Consider the following 20,882-nt stretch of genomic DNA (forward strand, 5'->3'; position numbering starts at 1 on the left):
CTACCTTCAGCATCTTTAAGTACCACCACACTTAAAATCTTTTATTCTCTTATTGACTAACCTCCACAGCATGCAGTTGCCGATGGCGGACAGATTTTGCATACGTTTTCATGATCTGGAGCCTTTGCACTGACCGGCCTGATTGCATATTGCGTAACCAAGTACAGTAATTTTTTATACACCTAAAACGGAATTTTATCAACCAGAAACCGGACGTGAATTGAGTAAATCATTATACCGCTGAATCTGATGTCATTCTGTCAGTAATTCCTATCAGTGGCGGATCTACTACAATGAAAATTTTGTGTCAGAACTATAATCTCTGTTTCCGTTCAGTAAGCTGCTGACATTGTTTGATGGAAAAATAAAGTCAGGAGAAAAAAGGGCGGTTGTAATGATGAGATAATGACGATAATCAGTGAAGCCTGTGCTGTAGTCCTGTCTTTAACACTATGATGCGTGACCGTGGAAAGATGATTAATCAGTTTTCTGCATCAGAATTAACTTTGCAATGAAATGACTCATATAAATCGGCATCCGACTTCGTTCTCATGAAATTGAATGAAGATAGGTTAGTTTTTGAGCACTTAAAAATGCGGCAATAGCGGCCAATCCACTGCATCATCGTATTAAGACGACCATAAACGAATATTTGCTGAAGAACTTTGAAAAGATATTAAATGAGGACAAGGAGTAAATTAAATAATACAAATGAATAAAGTAAATATCCATATTTTTCGAAATCAGCTTGTCTAAATTATCATCGTAAGACACAGCCTTTTATTACATCAGTTCACTGAGACGGCTACGTCAGGAGAACGAGAGTACAAAACAATACTGAGACTCCGGCATTATTAATAACACAACGGCATCTCGTAAATAAGTCTCCGAGGTCGGCGAGCTGTTATGTTAACTGTGGGATCAGACGGCTCTCTTGAATAGCCTCAGCACAACTCTTGACGATGAATTTGATAACGGCATTCAAAAAGTCAATACGTAATATATGTACATTCCTTCTTTCCCTTGAACTCATATATAACACTCAGTATATTTTAACACAAGCACAGACCAACAGATATAGTGATTTCATTTACATAGGTAGAAACTGTTCAAATAGATCGGAAACTGTTTTCTTTCTTTTGAATGGATAGTTCTTCGTATGTTTCAGTATTTCCGTACATTAGATTAGTTGACACAGTCTCTTTTATCACTGACCGATGGAAAGAAAGACCAGGGAAGTCAGATGACGGGAGCCAACAGAGGTTGGCGACTATTCCTCTTACGGGAATGGGTTTCACGAGATAGTTTCTTGCCCTTACTGTTCTTCGATGTCACGACTCGACCAGGACGTCATTTAGGTAATCCTCAAATTCTCCACATTGACCGGGGTCAGGAAACAATTGTGCTACAGTATCAGTGATGCTTTTGCATAACTCAAGAGGGTTCTACTCAAATAAAGCCTTTAAAATATAAATAGTACAAGATCTCCATTTCTAAAACAACATGAAGATACATGTACACACACATTGATAAATACATTTTGATAAATCCCAAGTAGTTTAGGAGCTTCTAAATATCCTAGGAGGTCTGCTCTGTTTTATTCAGGGATCCAAATTTATTTTTAATCACCCAGTGCAAGAAGTGCCTGGATAATGTAACATGTTGCGAAAATTTACACTAGGTGCAGTTGGTGTCTGTATTAAGTCTGCAATGATATTCAATTTTTTTACATCATTTAATTTTTCATAACGTCGCTGCTTAGGCAACTATCTGTCTCTACAATCAAGTGTGGATTGCACAGCTGGGATTGTCGTAAGCTTCGCCCTGCGCAGGTTTAACATATGTAGTGCCTTGCAGGACCTTCCAAGGACATCCCTCTTTCATACATTAAACCATAGCCAGACTGATGTTCACAGTATCGAGTCCAGGTACGGAAAGTGTTCACCTTCCTCATATCCGTCCGTGTTGGGGATAAGTTCAGGTTATACACAGTAAATCTTGCCAAACACAGGATTTCAGTTACACTTAATTCCTTTCGTAGGTTCCATCTCAGTTACTCAGTCTTTTTTAACACATTATAACTTCACTGCAAGTTAAGTGAGGGCTTTCTAAACCAGAGCTTTGTCATTTACAATACACCGTTTAAGATGTAACTCGTCCCTGCTGATTCCGCTAATAGCCATGAAATCAAATGCGTTTTCATCATACTTATATAATGAAGTCAGTGTTTCACGTTTATTTCTTAGTCTCCGCCTTGTCCTGTAAAAGAATATTTACGTTGGACTTTCAAGTTATTGAGCAAATGTCCAGATGTTGTAAGTAGGCTGTTTAGGTTTTCTTAGCGCTCTGTATGAAAATCACTGGCTGCGCTGTGTGCAGTCTGTGGCTGGTTGGCATTGTTGTAATACTCGCCATTCTAGTGTTGGGCAGTTGACTGTTAACAGCGCGCAGCGTTGCGCAGTTAGAGGTGAACCGCCAGCAGTGGTGGATGTGGGGAGAGAAATGGCGGAATTTTGAAATTTGTAAGACTGGATGTCATGAACTGCTATGTATATTATGATTTTTCAACACTATTAAGGTAAATACATTGTTTGTTCTCTATTAAAATCTTTCATTTGCTAACTGTGCCTATCATAGTTAGTGCCTTCCGTAGTTTGAATTTTTTATTTAGCTGGCAGTAGTGGCGCTCGCTGTTTTGCAGTAGTTCGAGTAACGAAGATTTTTGTGAGGTAAGTGATTTGTGAAAGGTATAGGTTAACGTTAGTCAGGGCCATTCTTTTGTAGGGATTATTGAAAGTCAGATTGCGTTGCGCTAAAAATATTGTGTGTCAATTTAAGCACAGTCATGTATAATTGTTCTAAGTGGACGTTTCAATGTTAAGCCGATTTTACTTTAAAGTTTTGTACCAGGCAGGTTAATCGTTCTTTGTTGTTAGGAGCCAGCCGATGTGGCTGAGCGGTTCTAGGCGCTTCAGTCCAGAACCACGCTGCTGCTACCTGCACCACGAAGTAGAAAAACTGCCCTTAGCAGACCAAAGACACGCCTACGCGCGGGAATACCCGTAAAGCATACCGAAAATAGACTTCAGCCCAAAGTAAGGTGTATTGCGTCTTCGCGTACATATAACTTCATAGGTAAATATTCGACCATCTCTCAAAAACACATTGGTAGAAGATAGTGCATATACACCTTAAGATGCTGAATCCATCAGAAATATTTACATTTCTCGAGCTCATACTAGTATCAATCAGTTCAAGCTCATGGCTAAGTGACCTTTCATTTACGCAACAGAACTTAACAATATGTACCATATATGCACCTACTTATACTAAGTGTCCACTAACGAAAAAGCAGGAATTAAGTAAAAATTAGGGCTACTTATTAGACTCTGCTGAAGAGAACTTCAGTCCTTTCTTAAATATACTTTCTAACTTGACACTTAAATGCTTTTCATCTCAGCTTTCTTTGCGTTAATTCCACATCCAAGCACACAGTACCCAAAGTAAGAAGAATCGAAAAATAATTTCCTTACAAATATAGTATTTCATGTAATCATTCACAGGACCTTTGAGCCCACAGTAATTTGTTAGGTAAATAAAAGCAGTATTCTCTGTGCCCAACAAAATTTAGTCTATACATATTACTGATTACTTTAAGTAGTGATCTATTCCTTTGTATTTTTCTTACACATGATGATGATGATGATGATGATGATATTTGATTAATCTGAAATTCACAACAAAAAAAACCGTTGGTTTCGTTCTTTGTTTACTTCAGCTTTCACACATGACATTTTTAAAAGGCTTCAGCACACTTAACGCTTCTTGAAATCAGAGAAAAAGATAATTACTGTTACACGTGTAAATATCTTTACAGATCCTGGTGACAGTGATGTCCTTTAGTTCGAAGATAACTACATGGGTCTGGTATGCTGACAATGAGATAGGGTCCTGCACAGAGTAATTACCATTTGCTATTTCTGTTATGCAAAGGAGATGACTTCGGCTGAGATTTAAGTAGTACTATTTCTCCAACTAAATATTTCTGAATGGTACCTAACCTTTTATCGTACGTGTTTTTTCTAATTCTGGCATGATCAATGAGTGCAACTGATGTGTTCCTTCACTTCTCTTCTAGAGGGGGCTCTTCTTTAGGTAGGCGTGGCAATGGGTTTATCCACTCTCTGGTTTCGTTATGGGTAACTCTGCAGGGGTGTATGGTGTTGTACAAATGGGTAACTTATTTGCAATATTTTCAAACGATTCAATAAATTCTATCAATAGTGTGTGTCGTGTATTAGCTTAAGATTCTAATAAACCGACTGGATTCCCTGAAAATGCGTTCGGCTGCGTTACTTTGAATGTGGTATTGGGATATCAAAATGTGCTTAACAGTATGGTCTTGTAGAAAATCTTCCCCTTTCTTGAACGTAAAATTCGATGCATTGTCAGCGAGGAACGCGACAGGTTTGCCAGTGTGAAATCTTTGAGGTTCCTGCTAATAATAGTAGACGCTGCCATCGATCTTTTAGCATACAGATTGACATATTTTGAACAAAGGTTGTACAGGGCTACTAAATACTTAACACCTCGTCCAGAGGGCATTGGCCTGCTGACATCAAGAGACATCATTTGCAGTGGCTGTGTTGGTACTGTAAAGTGTAATTCCGTGTAGCGTCATTTATTAGTTGGATTTGTTTTTCGACACAGTGGGCAAGTTTTTAAGAACTTATAAATATAACTTCTCATATTCGGAAAGTAGCAATCTAGATTCAGTTTCCTTAAGTATTCTGGGGTGCCTTAATGACCCCAAACTTAATGAGAATGTAAAATTAAGGATTCTCTACAAATATCTCGAATGCACATACAGTAGTTGCCACCAGACGCATTACGTCTGTTGAATGAAACGTTGTTTTGAGATTTGTAACGCTGTAAAGTTTTCTTGGGTGGTTTTGTGTAAGGAGAATCTCTTTTTCTGCCACTTCGGATATGCATCTTGCAGTGCAGTCGTGCAGTCACATTGTTCCACATAACTAAATAGCATTTTTGTAATGGGTGCCTTTCATTTAAAAAATTCTGTATTCAGTTATTTGTCCGCTTAAATCCGAAAGATCAGTCAGTCCTTGCGGTAGATGCAACAAAGCGTCATCTATCATAACGCTGTTACCTTTTACATTTATTATCTCTAAGTCTTATTCCTGTAGTAAAGCTGTCCAGCTCGTAACCCTGGGATGTACTAACTCACAGGTCAATAAAAAGATCAGAACGTGGCAGTCACAAAATACCTTAACGTTTTTTCCACAAATGGAACAATTGAAGTTCTTAAACGACCACATTACGGCCGAGCTTCTAACTCAGCAGCTGATTATCTACGTTCGCACGCTGGTAGGGTTCTGATAGAAAAACCGGTCATGTTAACTTCAATGTTTCCGCTCTTTTCAGGCATTCGAAATAAACAAACAACGATTCACAGGAACGATGCGTCCGTGGCACCGCAAAAAGTCTAAATTCATGTCAGGATGACATAAGATTCCAGAATTTACTAAACCATTCTTCATTTCATCGAAATCTGCTTGACAGTTTTCTGTCTAGTACCATGTGACATCCTCTCTTAATAGACTCAACAGTGCTGGACTATTAACTAACTGTCCAGCAACAAAACAACGAAAAAACGAACAAAGGTGAAGAAAAGCTTTCAGCTACCGTTTTGTGTTCGCAGCTGGAAATTATTTCACTACACTTATCTTATAAGGAGCAGGTGTTATTGCTGCAGGAGATACGGCATCAGACATAAATTTTATTTCTTGTCGATCAAACTTTGATTTCTGCAAGTCCACTGTCACTCCAGCCTGTGTAAATTTGTATAATGTTGGGTCCAATAATTCAAGGTGTTCTTCCCATGGAGCAGATGCAGCCAAGATGTCATCAACACATAGTGTTACTCTGTCTAAGACATCTGGTCCGAGAACTGTATGTAGTGCCATAAAAAATACACCAGAATTTATGTTAAGTCCAAACGATAAAACATGAAACTGATAACTTCTACCAGTATGAACAAAAGCTGTGCATTTCCTAGACTCATCTGACAATAAGACCTGCCAATAGGAACAGCGGAGAACTAGTCTAGTCAAATAGTGTACTGCATGAAACTTTTGTAATTGTTTTCTATTTTCTGGTTGTGTGCGGCGTGGTATTATTATTTTATTAATAGTACAGGCATAAAGAACGAAGCTGAAATCGTTATAGGTACAGAAAGCTGGCTTAAGCCAGAGGTAAATTCTGCCGAAATTTTTACAAAGGTACAGACGGTGTTTAGAAAGGATAGAGTGCATGCAACCGGTGGTGGAGTGTTCGTCGCTGTTAGTAGTAGTTTATCCTATAGTGAAGTAGAAGTGGATAGTTGCTGTGAATTATTACGGGTGGAGGTTACACTAAACAACCGAACTAGGTTAATAATTGGCTACTTTTACCGACCTCCCGACTCAGCAGCATTAGTGGCAGAACAACTGAGAGAAAATTTGGAATACATTTCACATAAATTTTCTCAGCATGTTATAGTCTTAGGTGGAGATTTCAATTTACCAGATATAGACTGGGACACTCAGATGTTTAGGACGGGTGGTAGGGACAGAGCATCGAGTGACATTATACTGAGTGCACTATCCGAAAATTACCTCGAGCAATTAAACAGAGAACCGACTCGTGGAGATAACATCTTGGACCTACTGATAACAAACAGACCCGAACTTTTCGACTCTGTATGTACAGAACAGGGAATCAGTGATCATAAGGCCGTTGCAGCATCCCTGAATATGGAAGTTAATAGGAATATAAAAAAAGGGAGGAAGGTTTATCTGTTTAGCAAGAGTAATAGAAGGAAGATTTCAGACTACCTAACAGATCAAAACGAAAATTTCTGTTCCGACACTGACAATGTTGAGTTTTTATGGATAAAGTTCAAGGCAATCGTAAAATGCGTTTTAGACAGGTACGTGCCGAGTAAAACTGTGAGGGACGGGAAGAACCCACCGTGGTACAACAACAAAGTTAGGAAACTACTGCGAAAGCAAAGAGAGCTCCACTCCAAGTTTAAACGCAGCCAAAACCTTTCAGGCAAACAGAAGCTAAACGATGTCAAAGTTAGCGTAAGGAGGGCTATGCGTGAAGCGTTCATTGAATTCGAAAGTGAAATTCTATGTACCGACTTGACAGAAAATCCTGGGAAGTTCTGGTCTTACGTTAAATCAGTAAGTGGCTCGAAACAGCATATCCAGACACTAAGGGATGATGATGGTATTGAAACAGAGGATGACACGCGTAAAGCTGAAATACTAAACACCTTTTTCCAAAGCTGTTTCACAGAGGAAGACCGCACTGCAGTTCCTTCTCTAAATCCTCGCACAAACGAAAAAATGGCTGACATCGAAATAAGTGTCCAAGGAATAGAAAAGCAACTGGAATTACTCAATAGAGGAAAGTCCACTGGACCTGACGGGATACCAATTCGATTTTACACAGAGTACGCGAAAGAACTTGCCCCCCTTCTAACAGCCGTGTACCGCAAGTCTCTAGAGGAACGGAGGGTTCCAAATGATTGGAAAAGAGCACAGATAGTCCCAGTCTTCAAGAAGGGTCGCCGAGCAGATGCGCAAAACTTTAGACCTATATCTCTTACGTCGATCTCTTGTAGAATTTTAGAATATGGTTTTTGCTCGCGTATCATGTCATTTCTGGAAACCCAGAATCTACTATGTAGGAATCAACATGGATTCCGGAAACAGCGATCGTGTGAGACCCAACTCGCCTTATTTGTTCATGAGACCCAGAAAATATTAGATACAGGCTCCCAGGTAGATGCTATTTTTCTTGACTTCCGGAAGGTGTTCGATACAGTTCCGCACTGTCGCCTGATAAACAAAGTAAGAGCCTACGGAATATCAGACCAGCTGTGTGGCTGGATTGAAGAGTTTTTAGCAAACAGAACACAGGATGTTGTTATCAATAGAGAGACGTCTACAGACGTTAAAGTAACCTCTGGCGTGCCACAGGGGAGTGTTATGGGACCATTGCTTTTCACAATATATATAAATGACTTAGTAGATAGTGTCGGAAGTTCCATGCTGCTTTTCGCGGATGATGCTGTAGTATACAGAGAAGTTGCAGCATTAGAAAATTGTAGCGAAATGCAGGAAGATCTGCAGCGGATAGGCACTTGGTGCAGGGAGTGGCAACTGACCCTTAACATAGACAAATGTAATGTATTGCGAATACATAGAAAGAAGGATCCTTTATTGTATGATTATATGATAGCGGAACAAACACTGGTAGCAGTTACTTCTGTAAAATATCTGGGAGTATGCGTGCGGAACGATTTGAAGTGGAATGATCATATAAAATTAATTGTTGGTAAGGCGGGTACCAGGTTGAGATTCATTGGGAGAGTGCTTAGAAAATGTAGTCCATCAACAAAGGAGGTGGCTTACAAAACACTCGTTCGACCTATACTTGAGTATTGCTCATCAGTGTGGGATCCGTACCAGATCGGGTTGACGGAGGAGATAGAGAAGATCCAAAGAAGAGCGGCGCGTTTCGTCACAGGGTTATTTGGTAACCGTGATAGCGTTACGGAGATGTTTAATAAACTCAAGTGGCAGACTCTGCAAGAGAGGCGCTCTGCATCGCGGTGTAGCTTGCTCGCCAGGTTTCGAGAGGGTGCGTTTCTGGATGAGGTATCGAATATATTGCTTCCCCCTACTTATACCTCCCGAGGAGATCACGAATGTAAAATTAGAGAGATTAGAGCGCGCACGGAGGCTTTCAGACAGTCGTTCTTCCCCCGAACCATACGCGACTGGAACAGGAAAGGGAGGTAATGACAGTGGCACGTAAAGTGCCCTCCGCCACACAACGTTGGGTGGCTTGCGGAGTATCGATGTAGATGTAGATACTTGGCCATTAGGTTCATTTGCTTCTAATAATGGACTACAGTACGATGAATATGAGGGGTAAGCATTCCTCTTATTTCGCGATCAACAGCCTCTTGTTTCGTCCACGCAGTGTAGTAGTATTTATGGCAAAACGTGTCACGCGGCACTACGTCCATTTGGAACACATACGTATTTGTTACGCCACGTTGATTCCAAAAAACACGTAGTGCTTCAAAAATATGTTTGTTAAATCTGATTGCTCTTCTGTATCCACGTAAGAAGATTCCATTGCCTTATCTTGTATATATGCTCTGTTATCGTCATTTTCACAATAGTGGGTTGAGAAATAATCTTCAGGTTCACTCTTTGCTTTTAAAAGTTTTGTTTTAATTCCTTGGTGGTACTTAACAAATTCCACTGGAGTTTGTATTAAATCTACTTCGATACCCTTGCCCTCGTTGTGTAAGTAATACTTGCCCAAAGACAAGTCTAACTTTACGTCCTTTTCTCGGTAAAACTCCATACCTAGAAAACAGTCGAGAAGCAGATTTCTTAGAATCTGAGGACGAGCGTAAGATAACTCCAACCACCATGTTTACTTTTAAATTTATAAACCTGTGGAAAGATCTTATGGGACCAAACTGCTTAGGTCATCGGTCTCTAGGCTTACACACTACTTAATCTAACTTAAACTAACTTACGCTATGGGCAGCACACACACCCATGCCCGAGAGAGGACTCGAACCTCCGACAGGGGGAGCTGTGGTGACCGTGACAAAACGCCTAAGACCAAGCGGCTACCCCACGCGGCTGGTTACTTGTCTCTGCAACTTGACGGGTTAGGACTTAGCACCTGAGGCTCCAACAGTACGACAAATCTGTACCAGACAGATTGAGCATTTTGTCTACGTCTGTAATTGTTTTACACAGGTTTTGCGATAAAACATTAATAGAGACACTTGCGTCTGAAACTATTTTGGTAGGAATTTTTCGCATTGTGCCATGTGTTAAGACCTGCACTAAAATGTGTGTATGTTTAATGCACAAAGACTGATCCGCAGTCGACTCATCTCTGATATAGGTATTGTTATTACACCTTAAAGATGGACGTGATTGCCTTGATTGCCTTCACCCGGTGAAATAACCGTAATCAGAGGGCTTAATGAGGTCGAAATTAGGTTGTTGAAGCTTCTGTGCCGGTAGATGGCGGTGGTTCACTGGTGACTTCCACCATTATTTTGCCAGCAACTGGCATGAGCTCTTTATTGTATACAGGCTGGTCCATTGATCGTGACTGGGCCAAATATCTCACGAAATAAGCTTAAAAAAAAACTACAAAGAACGAAACTTGTCTAGCTTAAAGGGGGAAACCAGATGGCGCTATGGTTGGCCCGCTACATGGCGCTGCCATAGGTCAAACGCATATCAACTGCGTTTTTTTTAAAAATAGGAACCCCCATTTTTATTACATATACGTGTAGTACGTAAAGAAATATGACTGTTTTAGTTGGACCACTTTTTTCGCTTTGTGATAGATGGCACTGTAATAGTCACAAACATATGGCTCACATTTTAGACGAACAGTTGGTAACAGGTAGGTTTTTGAAATTAAAACAGAGAACGTAGGTACGTTTGAACATTTAATTTCGGTTGTTCCAATGTGATACATGTACCTTTGTGAACTTAGATCATTTCTGAGAACGCATGCTGTTACAGCATGATTACCTGTAAATACTACATTTATGCAATAAATGCTCAAAATGATGTCCGTCAACCTCGATGCATTTGGCAATACGTGTACCGACATTCCTATCAACAGCGAGTAGTTCGCCTTCCGTGATGTTGGCACATGCATTGAAAATGCGCTGACGCATGTTGTCAGGCGTTGTCGGTGGACCACGATAGCAAATATCCTTCAATTTTCCGTACAGAAAGAAATCCGGGAACGTCAGATCCGGTGAAAGTGCGGGCCATGGTATGGTGCTTCGACGACCAATCCACCTGTCACGAAATATGCTATTCAATACCGCTTCAACCGCACGCGAGCTACGTGCCGGACATCCATCATGTTGGAAGTACATCGCCATTCTGTCTTGCAGTGAAACATTCTGTAGTAACATCGGTAGAACATTGCGTAGGAAATCAGCATACATTGCACCATTTAGATTGCCATCGATAAATTGGTGGCCAATTATCCTTCCCTCCGTAATGCGGTATCATACATTAACCCGCCAAGGTCGCTGACGTTCCCTTGTCGCAGCCATCGTAGATTTTCAGTTGCCCAAAAGTGCATATTATGCTGGATTGCGTTACCGCTGTTGGTGAGTGACGCTTCGTCGCTAAATAGAACGCGTGCAAAAAATCTGTCATCGTCCCGTAGTTTCTCTTGTGCCCAGTGGCAGAACTGTACATGACGTTCAAAGTCGTCGCCATGCAACTCCTGGTGTATAAAAATCGATGCTGATGTAGCATTCTCAACACCGACGTTTTTGAGATTCCCGATTCTCGTGCTGTTCGGTTCGAGGCGCTTCATTCTGGAACCGCGCTGCTGCTACGCTTGCAGGTTCGAATCCTGCCTCGGGCATGAATGTTTGTGATGTCCTTAAGGTAGTTAGGTTTAAGTAGTTCTAAGTTCTAGGGGACTGATAACCTCATATGTTAAGTCCCATAGTGCTCAAAGCCATTCGAACCGTTTTTAAGTCCTTTCTCTGTCACCATCTATAATCGCGCTTTCCTTTCAGTAAGCTGTAAAAGTCATTGAAGTAAAATGGCCAATTACAATGGTGAGATGAACGTGAAAATCGGCGAAGCCTCTGTGGTAGGCCGGTCTTCAACACGATGATGCGTGGCAGTGGAAAGACGATTAATCAGTTTTGTGCGTAAGAATTAACTTTGCAATGAAATGCCGCTTATAAATCGGCATTGAACTTGGTTCTCATATAACTGAATGAAGATAGATTCGTTTTCTGCAATTTTCTATGAGCACTTGGGACTGCGACAATGGCGGCCAGTTCATTGCATCATTGTATTAAGGCTACCAACAATGAATGTTTGCTGAAGAACATTAAAAAATTATGAAATGAGTTCAAGGAGCAAATTAAATAATACATATCAATAAAGTAAATATTCATATTATTTCAGTTGAACTTGTCAAAATTAACGTCGTAAGACACAGCCTTTTATTCCATCCGTCCACTGAGACAGATACGACAGGAGAGCGAGAGTAAAAGACAGTACTGACACACTAGCATTTTTCATAAAACGAAATAATATCGTAAATAAGTCATAGAATATCTCTGAGATCGGGGAGATGTGATGTTAGCTGAGAGGCTACAGAACCGAGTAGGTTTCCTTCGATGGTGAGTGCCCATCAGAGGCAAGGGTAACGTCAGAAATGCCTCAGGAATGCGCCGTAGGACAGCTCTCATTTTCCCTGCACAGAAACGATCTTACGGACAGGGTAAGCAGCAGATGACTTAGACAAAATTGATGAATGCCAGCTTTCTGTAAATGTAGAAAACTCTAATTTCATGTAGATAAGTAGGAAGAGCAATGCATTAATGTATTAGTAGCTTGCTGCTTTACACAGCCACGTCAATTAAATATTTAGGCGTAACATTGCAAAGCGATATGAAATGGAACGAGCACAGAAGGGTCATAGTAGGTCATAGTGGTCTACTTGTTCATCTGTAAAGGAGATCACGTGCATAACAGCGTTGCTGAATACCGCTCGTGTGTTTGGCATCCTCACTACGTCGGTTGGAGGAAGAATGGAAACATTCTAGAAAGAATCGAAACAGTTCAGAGGTGATCTGCTAGATTTTTTATCGTTAGGTTCGATCATCACTTGAGTGTTAACAGAGATGCATCGTGAACTCAAATGGGAATACCTGGGCGGAAGACGACGTTCGTTTCGCGAAACACTATTGAGAAAATTTAGTGAACCAGCATCTGAAGTTACTGCAGAACTAATCTACTGCTGCTAATGTACGTTTCGCGTTGTCACTACTTAGATAAGATAAGAGACATTAAGGGTTCTAAGGAGGCTTATAGACAGTCGTATCTCTTTCGCTCTATTTGCGAGTGGAACAGAGAATCAAATGACTAGAGTTGTGTTACAAGGTACCCTCTGAAATGAGCCATATGGAAGCTTTCGGAGTATATCTGTAGCTGAAGATGTAGGTACACCTTAGAAGAATTCTTGAATAAAAATAATTAGCTATTTTACAGAAAATACTTGCAAATGGCGAGTATGTATTCACAAACAATTCTTCCATTGATATGGGGTGTTCCCAAATTACTCTACAATCTTAGATGGAATTTCGAAAGTGTCTTGCTTCCGTGTCTGGAAACGCAGTCCAACGACGCTACAAAGAGTTGAAGTTACTGTAGAATCACATATCGATACCACACTATGGGCTTCATAGCAACGGTATTGCAAGTTTCCATCTGAGTTGACAGCAGTCGCACGGAATGTGGCGGAACCAATGGTGCGCACCCGCTAAGCCACGCCTCCAGAGGCTGTGGAACACGAGCGCCCTCTGCTGCTGCAGCGTAGGACGGCCGGCGACATCAACTCAGCCGCTTGGAGCCTCTTCGCGACGATCCCATCGTTCGTGCATAGAATTTTTGGAAATTTGTGGTAAGGTCTTATGGGACCAAACTGCTAAGGTCATCGGTGGCTAAGCTTACACACTAGTTAATCTAAAACTAACTTACGCTAAAAACAACACACACAACCATGCCCGAGGGAGGACTTGAGTCTACGACGAGTGGAGCCACACGGACAGTGACAAGGCGCCTCACACCGCTCGGCTATCCCGAGCGGCTCGTGTTTGGACTGGCAAATGTCCTTAACCCTGGTATCAACCAAAATATTGGAACAAATATGGTTTGTTAACGGATCAGTATACTTTTCATAGCTGCATTCAATATCTCTTGAGAAGACAATTACAATGATATAGGCCTTGTTAGTATTGACATTGAAACCTTTTGCAAAATAGTTCGTGTAGTGCACTAAAATTGGAAACCAATGCGGCCATAGCCGGATGTTCCCGTGCAAATAGCGTCACGAAGAGCACTCATGCCACGCACCGTCGCCATATGCAGCAAGACAGGCCAGTGGCGTAGCGAGGGAGCTACAAGGGAGTCTATCATGCCACTTGCAGAGGGGCGCCGAATGGTCTGCAAGACAAACGAGATTTTTTAGAAAATATTATTAAAGTAAATTCTACATATTATGTTACTACATATGTTTCTGGAGGAGGAAGGGTGCTAATGAAGTGTAGTGTCGTACTCAGGGCACCGGGCTGGAGGGAGTCCCTATACTTTCATGAAGGTCCGATAGGTAGCGACACTCTACATAGCCTTGAAAGTATCGTCTGTAACGGACGTGCTTTCCAAGCCGAGAGATATCATAGAGTTTCTTTTTGCGGAAAACCATTGCATCGTAGATATTGATAAGCGTTTCCACTACATCTATGGAGACCTGGCAAAGAACAAAAGCACGGTGAATCGATGGGCGAGGCGTCTGTTATCATCGCACCGTGATCGGGCAAAACCTGCCCGATCTCCCGCGTGCTGACCGGCAGCACATAGTTGTGACACCCACAGTGCTGGAACGTGTGGACACTCTCGTTCGAGATGGTCGACGGATCACAATGAGACACCTCGCTGCTCAATCGGTAGCGCTGACACCCTCGTCCACCAGTTAGGCTACTCAAAAGTGTATGCCCGCTGCATTCCTTGTCACTCAAGAGAAGACCGTAATGAAAAACGAAGGACCATCTGTGCAGAATTGCTTGCTTGTCACGAGGATGATTGTGAAAAGCTTTTGTTGAAAAATGGGTTCCTCACTTATTAACAGTAGCAAAGCGGCAATCCATGGAGCGGCGCCAATCCTCCGAAGAAAATGTTCAAAGCCGCACCCTGAACCAGTAAAGACAGGGGGACCGTCTTCTGAGGCTCTGAAGGGGTTATTCTGTTTGATGTTCTCCCTCACGGTGCAACCATCAACTCTGAAGTATATTGTGCTATCCTCAGGAAATTGAAGAAACGACTTCGAAGCGGTTGTCGCCACAAAAATGCAAACGGACTTATTGAGCCGTGGTAAAAATTGCTCTTTTGAAGAGGGCGCCGCAGCGCGTTGTGTGAAGCAGTGGCCCTCCGTTTCTCGCGGTGGCGCCGCTGTGGCAATCGCAGCTTTGGTGTCTCCCTCTGGTGGGAAAGAGGAAAGGTTGCCTGTTCACGTGCATTTAAGGGGAGTGATCACCTCGGCAGTTGGTCAGTCGGAGTGAGGCTAGGTCAGTCTCGCGTCACCAGTTGCTGGTCTGTCTCTCGTTTGCATTTGTGCGGCAGTTAGTGTCTGTCTGTCGTCGGAGTGCTAGCATGTCTGTCGTTTGGATCAAACTTTAAAGCCAGGTAATGAGAGTCTCGCCACTCCACCAGTAATAGAACTCAGCTAGTGGTCGCTCCGTCGGGGCTGAGTTCCTGCATCTGAGTCTGCGCTTTAGGCCGCCAGTTACTCGGGCAACGGTCATTGGCGGTTGGATCGGTCGGTTGGTCGGTCGCGCACTGAGACACGAGTTGACTGGTCCGCCTTGAGCGTCGGCGCATGTGAGGTCCCCACGTGAGTCCAGTGGGCTGCGCCGTGTAGAAAGGGGTAGTGGCTTCGCGGTTGACACGAGAGCAACAGGAGTGAAACCACGACATCAGTCTGGGCGGGGAGAGCTGCGACGCCGTGAGACGGGAGATCGGCGCGCCTTCCTGCGTCCGTTGAAGCGGCTGGCAGCAGACGGTTCAGGAGAGCGTTTTGGGGGTGCTGCGCCAGGTCTTCGCTAGACATCGCAGTTTATTAGAAGTTTAGTGATTTCTGATACGTTGTTTCGTTTACTTGTTAAATTCTACTTGTTTGCGTGGTCAGTTTCGTCCCCAGCTTGTTCGTCTGTCCCCCGCCCGCATTTGTTAGGCAGTTAGTGTTTGTCTGTCTGTCTGTCGGTCTGCCGTACGTTAATAGCTGCCTCTGTCATGTTTGTCGTATTCTGTGTTAACGAATTTATTGCTTAAAGGCCGAATTCTTGAAATATGTTTTTATCTTGCCTATCACCTTGCGAGGTGGTATATGTGTAATGTTGAGCATGTTGTACATTTTATGTAAGTCTGCATATCATGGGTTTTATTCAGATAGTCTTTTTAGGTTATAAGGTTGCCACTCTTCCACCGTAAGAGTCCTTTAAAAAAGAAATACAAATTGCACTTTCGGTGGCAAATAATTTGAGTGTTGTACCATTTCCATCCCTCTTACGGGGTGCATAGTTTACGTGTTTGTGTGAATTGTTAAAAAATTTTTAGTTTAAAGTAATCTTGTGTGTTGCAGGTTTGCACCAGTGTACTCTTTCAGAGGTTGTTGTGAGCGGTCATGACTACGACCGCGTTGAAAGGGAGCAGGCAAGCATCTCAGCCCGAAGGCTCATACTGTTAATATTGTTCTTTCTGCCTCTAAATAAAATTGTAACTAGATATTTTGAGGGTGCTTTTCTGCTTTTAATTTTAAATCTGTTTTGAAAAGGCTTTTAGGAATAAAATTCACATTTGTTAAAAGTAATTTCATTTTCCATCAGTTACTTCCTGGCAACTACTTCCACGCTCACCTAGTGTGATTAAATGAGTCATGTTCGTGATGAATCGCTAGTAAATAAAGTAAATTCTGTAAGAAAAGAATTTGGAAAGGTAAAGTTACGGTTCACTTATCCTTCTCCATGACAACGGAAGGCCTCACAGAAGTCTGCGCATCCGGGAGGAACTACTAAAACATCACTGGACTGTTCTTCCTCATTCACCCTACAACACGGAGGATGTCGTACCTTTCGAATGCCCCCCTTTGGCTCAATGAAGGAGGCACTCAGCGGGATGCAGTGCGTGGACGATGATTATGTTACTGATGCAACAAGACGTTATCTCCAACGTGAACCATAGTGGTACCACGCGGGCATACAGGACCTAGCAGTAAGTCTGTTGCAATGAATGGAGACTCTGATTGAAAAGCACTGTTGTGTAGCCAAAAGAGTCGGGAATAATATGCTGTATTGCAACACTGAAGAAAATCATCATGCTTTCAGAAAAATTACGTGTTACATTTCGTATTGAACGCCCTCGGTAGATGTTGATATAGACGATTTCACTGGATTCACCCATCTGCGACCGGTATCGTCGATATTCATATGAAAACCTTAAATTTGCAATAACAAATCGAAATTTCGCGCCGTTATCCTGTAAGTTGGTAAGCGTGCTACAACAGCGTGCAGAATGGCCTGTAGGTGGCAGCATAGTGAATATGCATATATACCGTCGCAGTATCAGTATAAAGATGGCCGCCCCACTTGCGACTTGCACCAGGGAAGAACAGCGTTCTGTTATTCGATTTTTGCGTAGTGAAGGTGTGAAACCTATTGAAATTCAGCGACGAATGAAGGTTCAGTACGGTGATGCATATTTGTCACAGCAGCAAGTCTACGAATGGAGTAGGAAGCTCGCAAATGGTGTGACTTCAGTGGAAGATGCTCCTCCTCCAGGTCAGGCACGACGAGTTGTGACTCCACAAAACAATGCAGCAGTTGAAGCCATAATGAAGGAAAACCGCCGAGTGACACTGAATGACATTGCAGCATGTTTACAGATTAGTCATGGGCCAGTACACCACATGGTGCACGATGTGCTCCAGTTTCACAAAGTGTCTGCAAGATGGGTGCCACCGCAGCTGACTCCTCAAATGAGAGAACGACTTGTTGATGCTTGTGAAGAACTTCTTCGGCGCTTTGAACGAGAAGATGATGGCTTCCTTGCAAGAACCGTTACTGGGGACGAAACCTGGGTTCACTTCCACCAACCGGAAACGAAGAGAGCGAGCAAGGAATGACGCCATTCCTCATCACCAAAACCAAAGATGTCTCGAACAGAACCATCAGCAGGGAAGGTTATGCTGACTCTTTTGGGACGAAAAAGGCGTCATTTTGGAGCATTACATGCCTAGAGGGACCACTGTCACCAGTGTATCGTACATAGATCTTCTAAAAAATCATTTGCGGCCTGCGATCAAATCAAAGTGACCTGGATTGCTGTCAGCAGGTGTCCTTCTGCAACATGACAATGCAAGGCTCCACACTGCCGGCATAACAGTTGCAACAATCACAGACCTGCATTTTGAGTGTCTTCCTCATCCACCATACTCACCAGACCTTGCCCCATGTGATTTCCATATGTTTGGACCACTCAAAGACACAATTAGAGAAAAGAAGTTCCGTTCTGATGAAGAGGTATGCCACACGTTGCACGAGTGGTTGCTGCAGACTACCAAAAGAAATTTTTTCTAAAGGAATTTATGCGCTTTGTAAGCGCTGGAGGACTTGCATTGAGCGTGGAGGAGATTATGTTGAAAAGTGATACAGCTGTGTACCGCTTCTGCATAATAAATAATATTCAAAAAAATATTTAAGGTTTTCATTTGACTCACCCTCGTACTTTCCTTATCACATCACTCGTCTCTAATGTTACTCGGGGGCCTTAAATCTGGCGGTGGGAAGTCCTCATAATTGGTGGCTCATCAATGGATTTATTCAGTCATTCACGATTTACTCGTGTTGTGCGGTTTTTCGCAGCTTCTGTCTTCTTTGTTGACGTCACAGTAGCAAAAATGCGGTAGATTAATAATTGGATTAGTGTGAGTGCATTCGAACTTAATTTACAAACGCATCCCAAGCAAAAGTAACTGACAAATAGATGTTCCCGTTGCGAATAAATTGAAATGTTTGAGCACTTCGAGTAATCAGTCAAATCAGTCTCATTACACTGTTAGGAAATTCGTAAACCTTCAGGAGTCGAGAACAAGCACAGTAAAGAAACACTGTCTGGTTCGTGGCAGACGGGAAACAAATGTAGGAATGAGCTTTCTGGTGAGAAGCAGACAAAGGTCAGGAGCTGGCTACAGGCTGCAGGGCAGGGACCGCCCCCGGCGCCTCTGAAGAGGAAACTTGTTAGCCGGCGGCGCAAACAAAGGGAGCCGGCGGGCGCCGCCGTGCAGTGCAGTGCTGTGCAAACCTCCCTCCTTCCGCCGGCCCCAACACCGTCTGGACAAACACGCGCTCCGACATCTGGCCCACAGCACGGGGAGGAGGAAGTCCCATCAGCAGGCAGGCTAACAGGAAGCCGTCAGGTGGGCAACGCCAACTCTCTAGGCGCCACCAGCACAGGTAGCTGTTGCTGCTGGCCCTCATCTGATGCCGCTCTCGTTACGACGCCCTGCACAGACATCGCAACTGTACGATCTGTCGAGTCACATTACTATGACAGAGGTCTCTATGTTCTGGAACAGCGAAACTTATGTACCGTTCGCGCCCATCTGTCATGTCTCTTGTCGCGAGTGGACTACTGAAGCAACCACGAATACCTAACATACGCCAGTACTTCGTCAACGGACTCGCAGCTTCCCTTAAATGTGGATGAAACGAAGACGACGTCCGTGAAAAAGGGAGGGACTCGGACGGCATTAGGTTACAATATCAGTGGTAAACTCGCAGAGCCTGTCACACGTTTTAAATATCCAGGTGCATTAAACGATGGGCGTTCAACAAGTAATGCGACACTTTATTCTGAAAGAAGGTTGGTTCCATTCAGAATTCCAATATACTGTATTATTCTCCTCTCCTTTGGCTACAAAACACGATTTTCTAACGTCACCTTACTGGCAGTGCCTTATACCCGCACGGTACCACTCCATTGGTCGACGTTAGAACCAACGTCTTGCTGCATCATAACCTCTCCATCATTCCCTGTACTGCTTCCCGCAAAGTGCACCTTTCATTACGTCAAACAGATGGAAGTCGGAAGGAGCAAGGCCCAGATGTACGTGGATGAGGAAGGATGAAGTTTTGTGAGCTCCTCTCGGGATCGCAAGCGTGAGTGGAGCGTTGTGTTGTTATGGAGAAGGAGGTGTTTGTGATCCGTTGATCACCTCGAACGGATGTCCGCACGTTCGAACAACGCAGGAGTCACAGCTGTGTCTGGCCTCCTGGCACGCGGGACATCCGACAGGTTTGCGCAACCTTATCGCTATGATGACAGACGCCTCGCCGATGACTCATCGTGCTTTTGTTCACTGCTGTGTCTCCGTAGACATTCCGAAAGCGCCTATGAATATGTGCAGCGCTCTGGTTTTCTCTCAAAAGAAACTCAGTGACAGGTCTCTGCTTGGAACGTACTTCCGTTACAGATGTCATTTTGAAGTATAAGTTTCTTAGCAATCATTTACAACTTCTCACTTCACGAAAAGATCTGTTTCTAAAGACTGGAAAGTAGCACAGGTCACACCAATAGTCAAGAAAGGAAACAGGAGTAACCCATTGAATTACAGACCCATATCACTGACCTCAATTTGTAGTAGGATTTTGGACCATATAATGTACTCGAACATTATGAATCACCTTGTAGAAAATGACTTATTGATACATAACCAACACAGATTCAGAAAATATCGTTCTTTATTCCCATGAAGTAATGAGTGCTGTCGACAAGGGATCTCAGATCGATTCCAGTCCTAGATTTCCAGAAGGCTGTTCATACCGTTCCTCACAAGCAACTATTAATAAAACTGCGTGCATATGTAGTATCGTCTCAGTTGTGTGACTGGATTCGTGATTTCCTCTCAGAGAGGTTACAGTACGTAGTGATAGACGGTAAATCATCGAGTAGAGCAGAAGTGATATCTGGTGTTTCGCAAGGTAGTGTCATAGGCCCTCTGCAGTTCCTGATTTACATAAATGATCTAGGTGATAATCTGACCAGCCCCCTTCGATTGTTTGCAGATGACGCTGCAATTTACCGTCTAGTAAAATAATCAGACGATCAATTCCAATTAGAAAGTGATCTAGGGAGAATATCTGTATGGTGCGAAAAATGGCACTA

This window comes from Schistocerca serialis, chromosome 4 (genome assembly GCF_023864345.2).
Source record: "Schistocerca serialis cubense isolate TAMUIC-IGC-003099 chromosome 4, iqSchSeri2.2, whole genome shotgun sequence".
NCBI lineage: Eukaryota > Metazoa > Arthropoda > Insecta > Orthoptera > Acrididae > Schistocerca > Schistocerca serialis.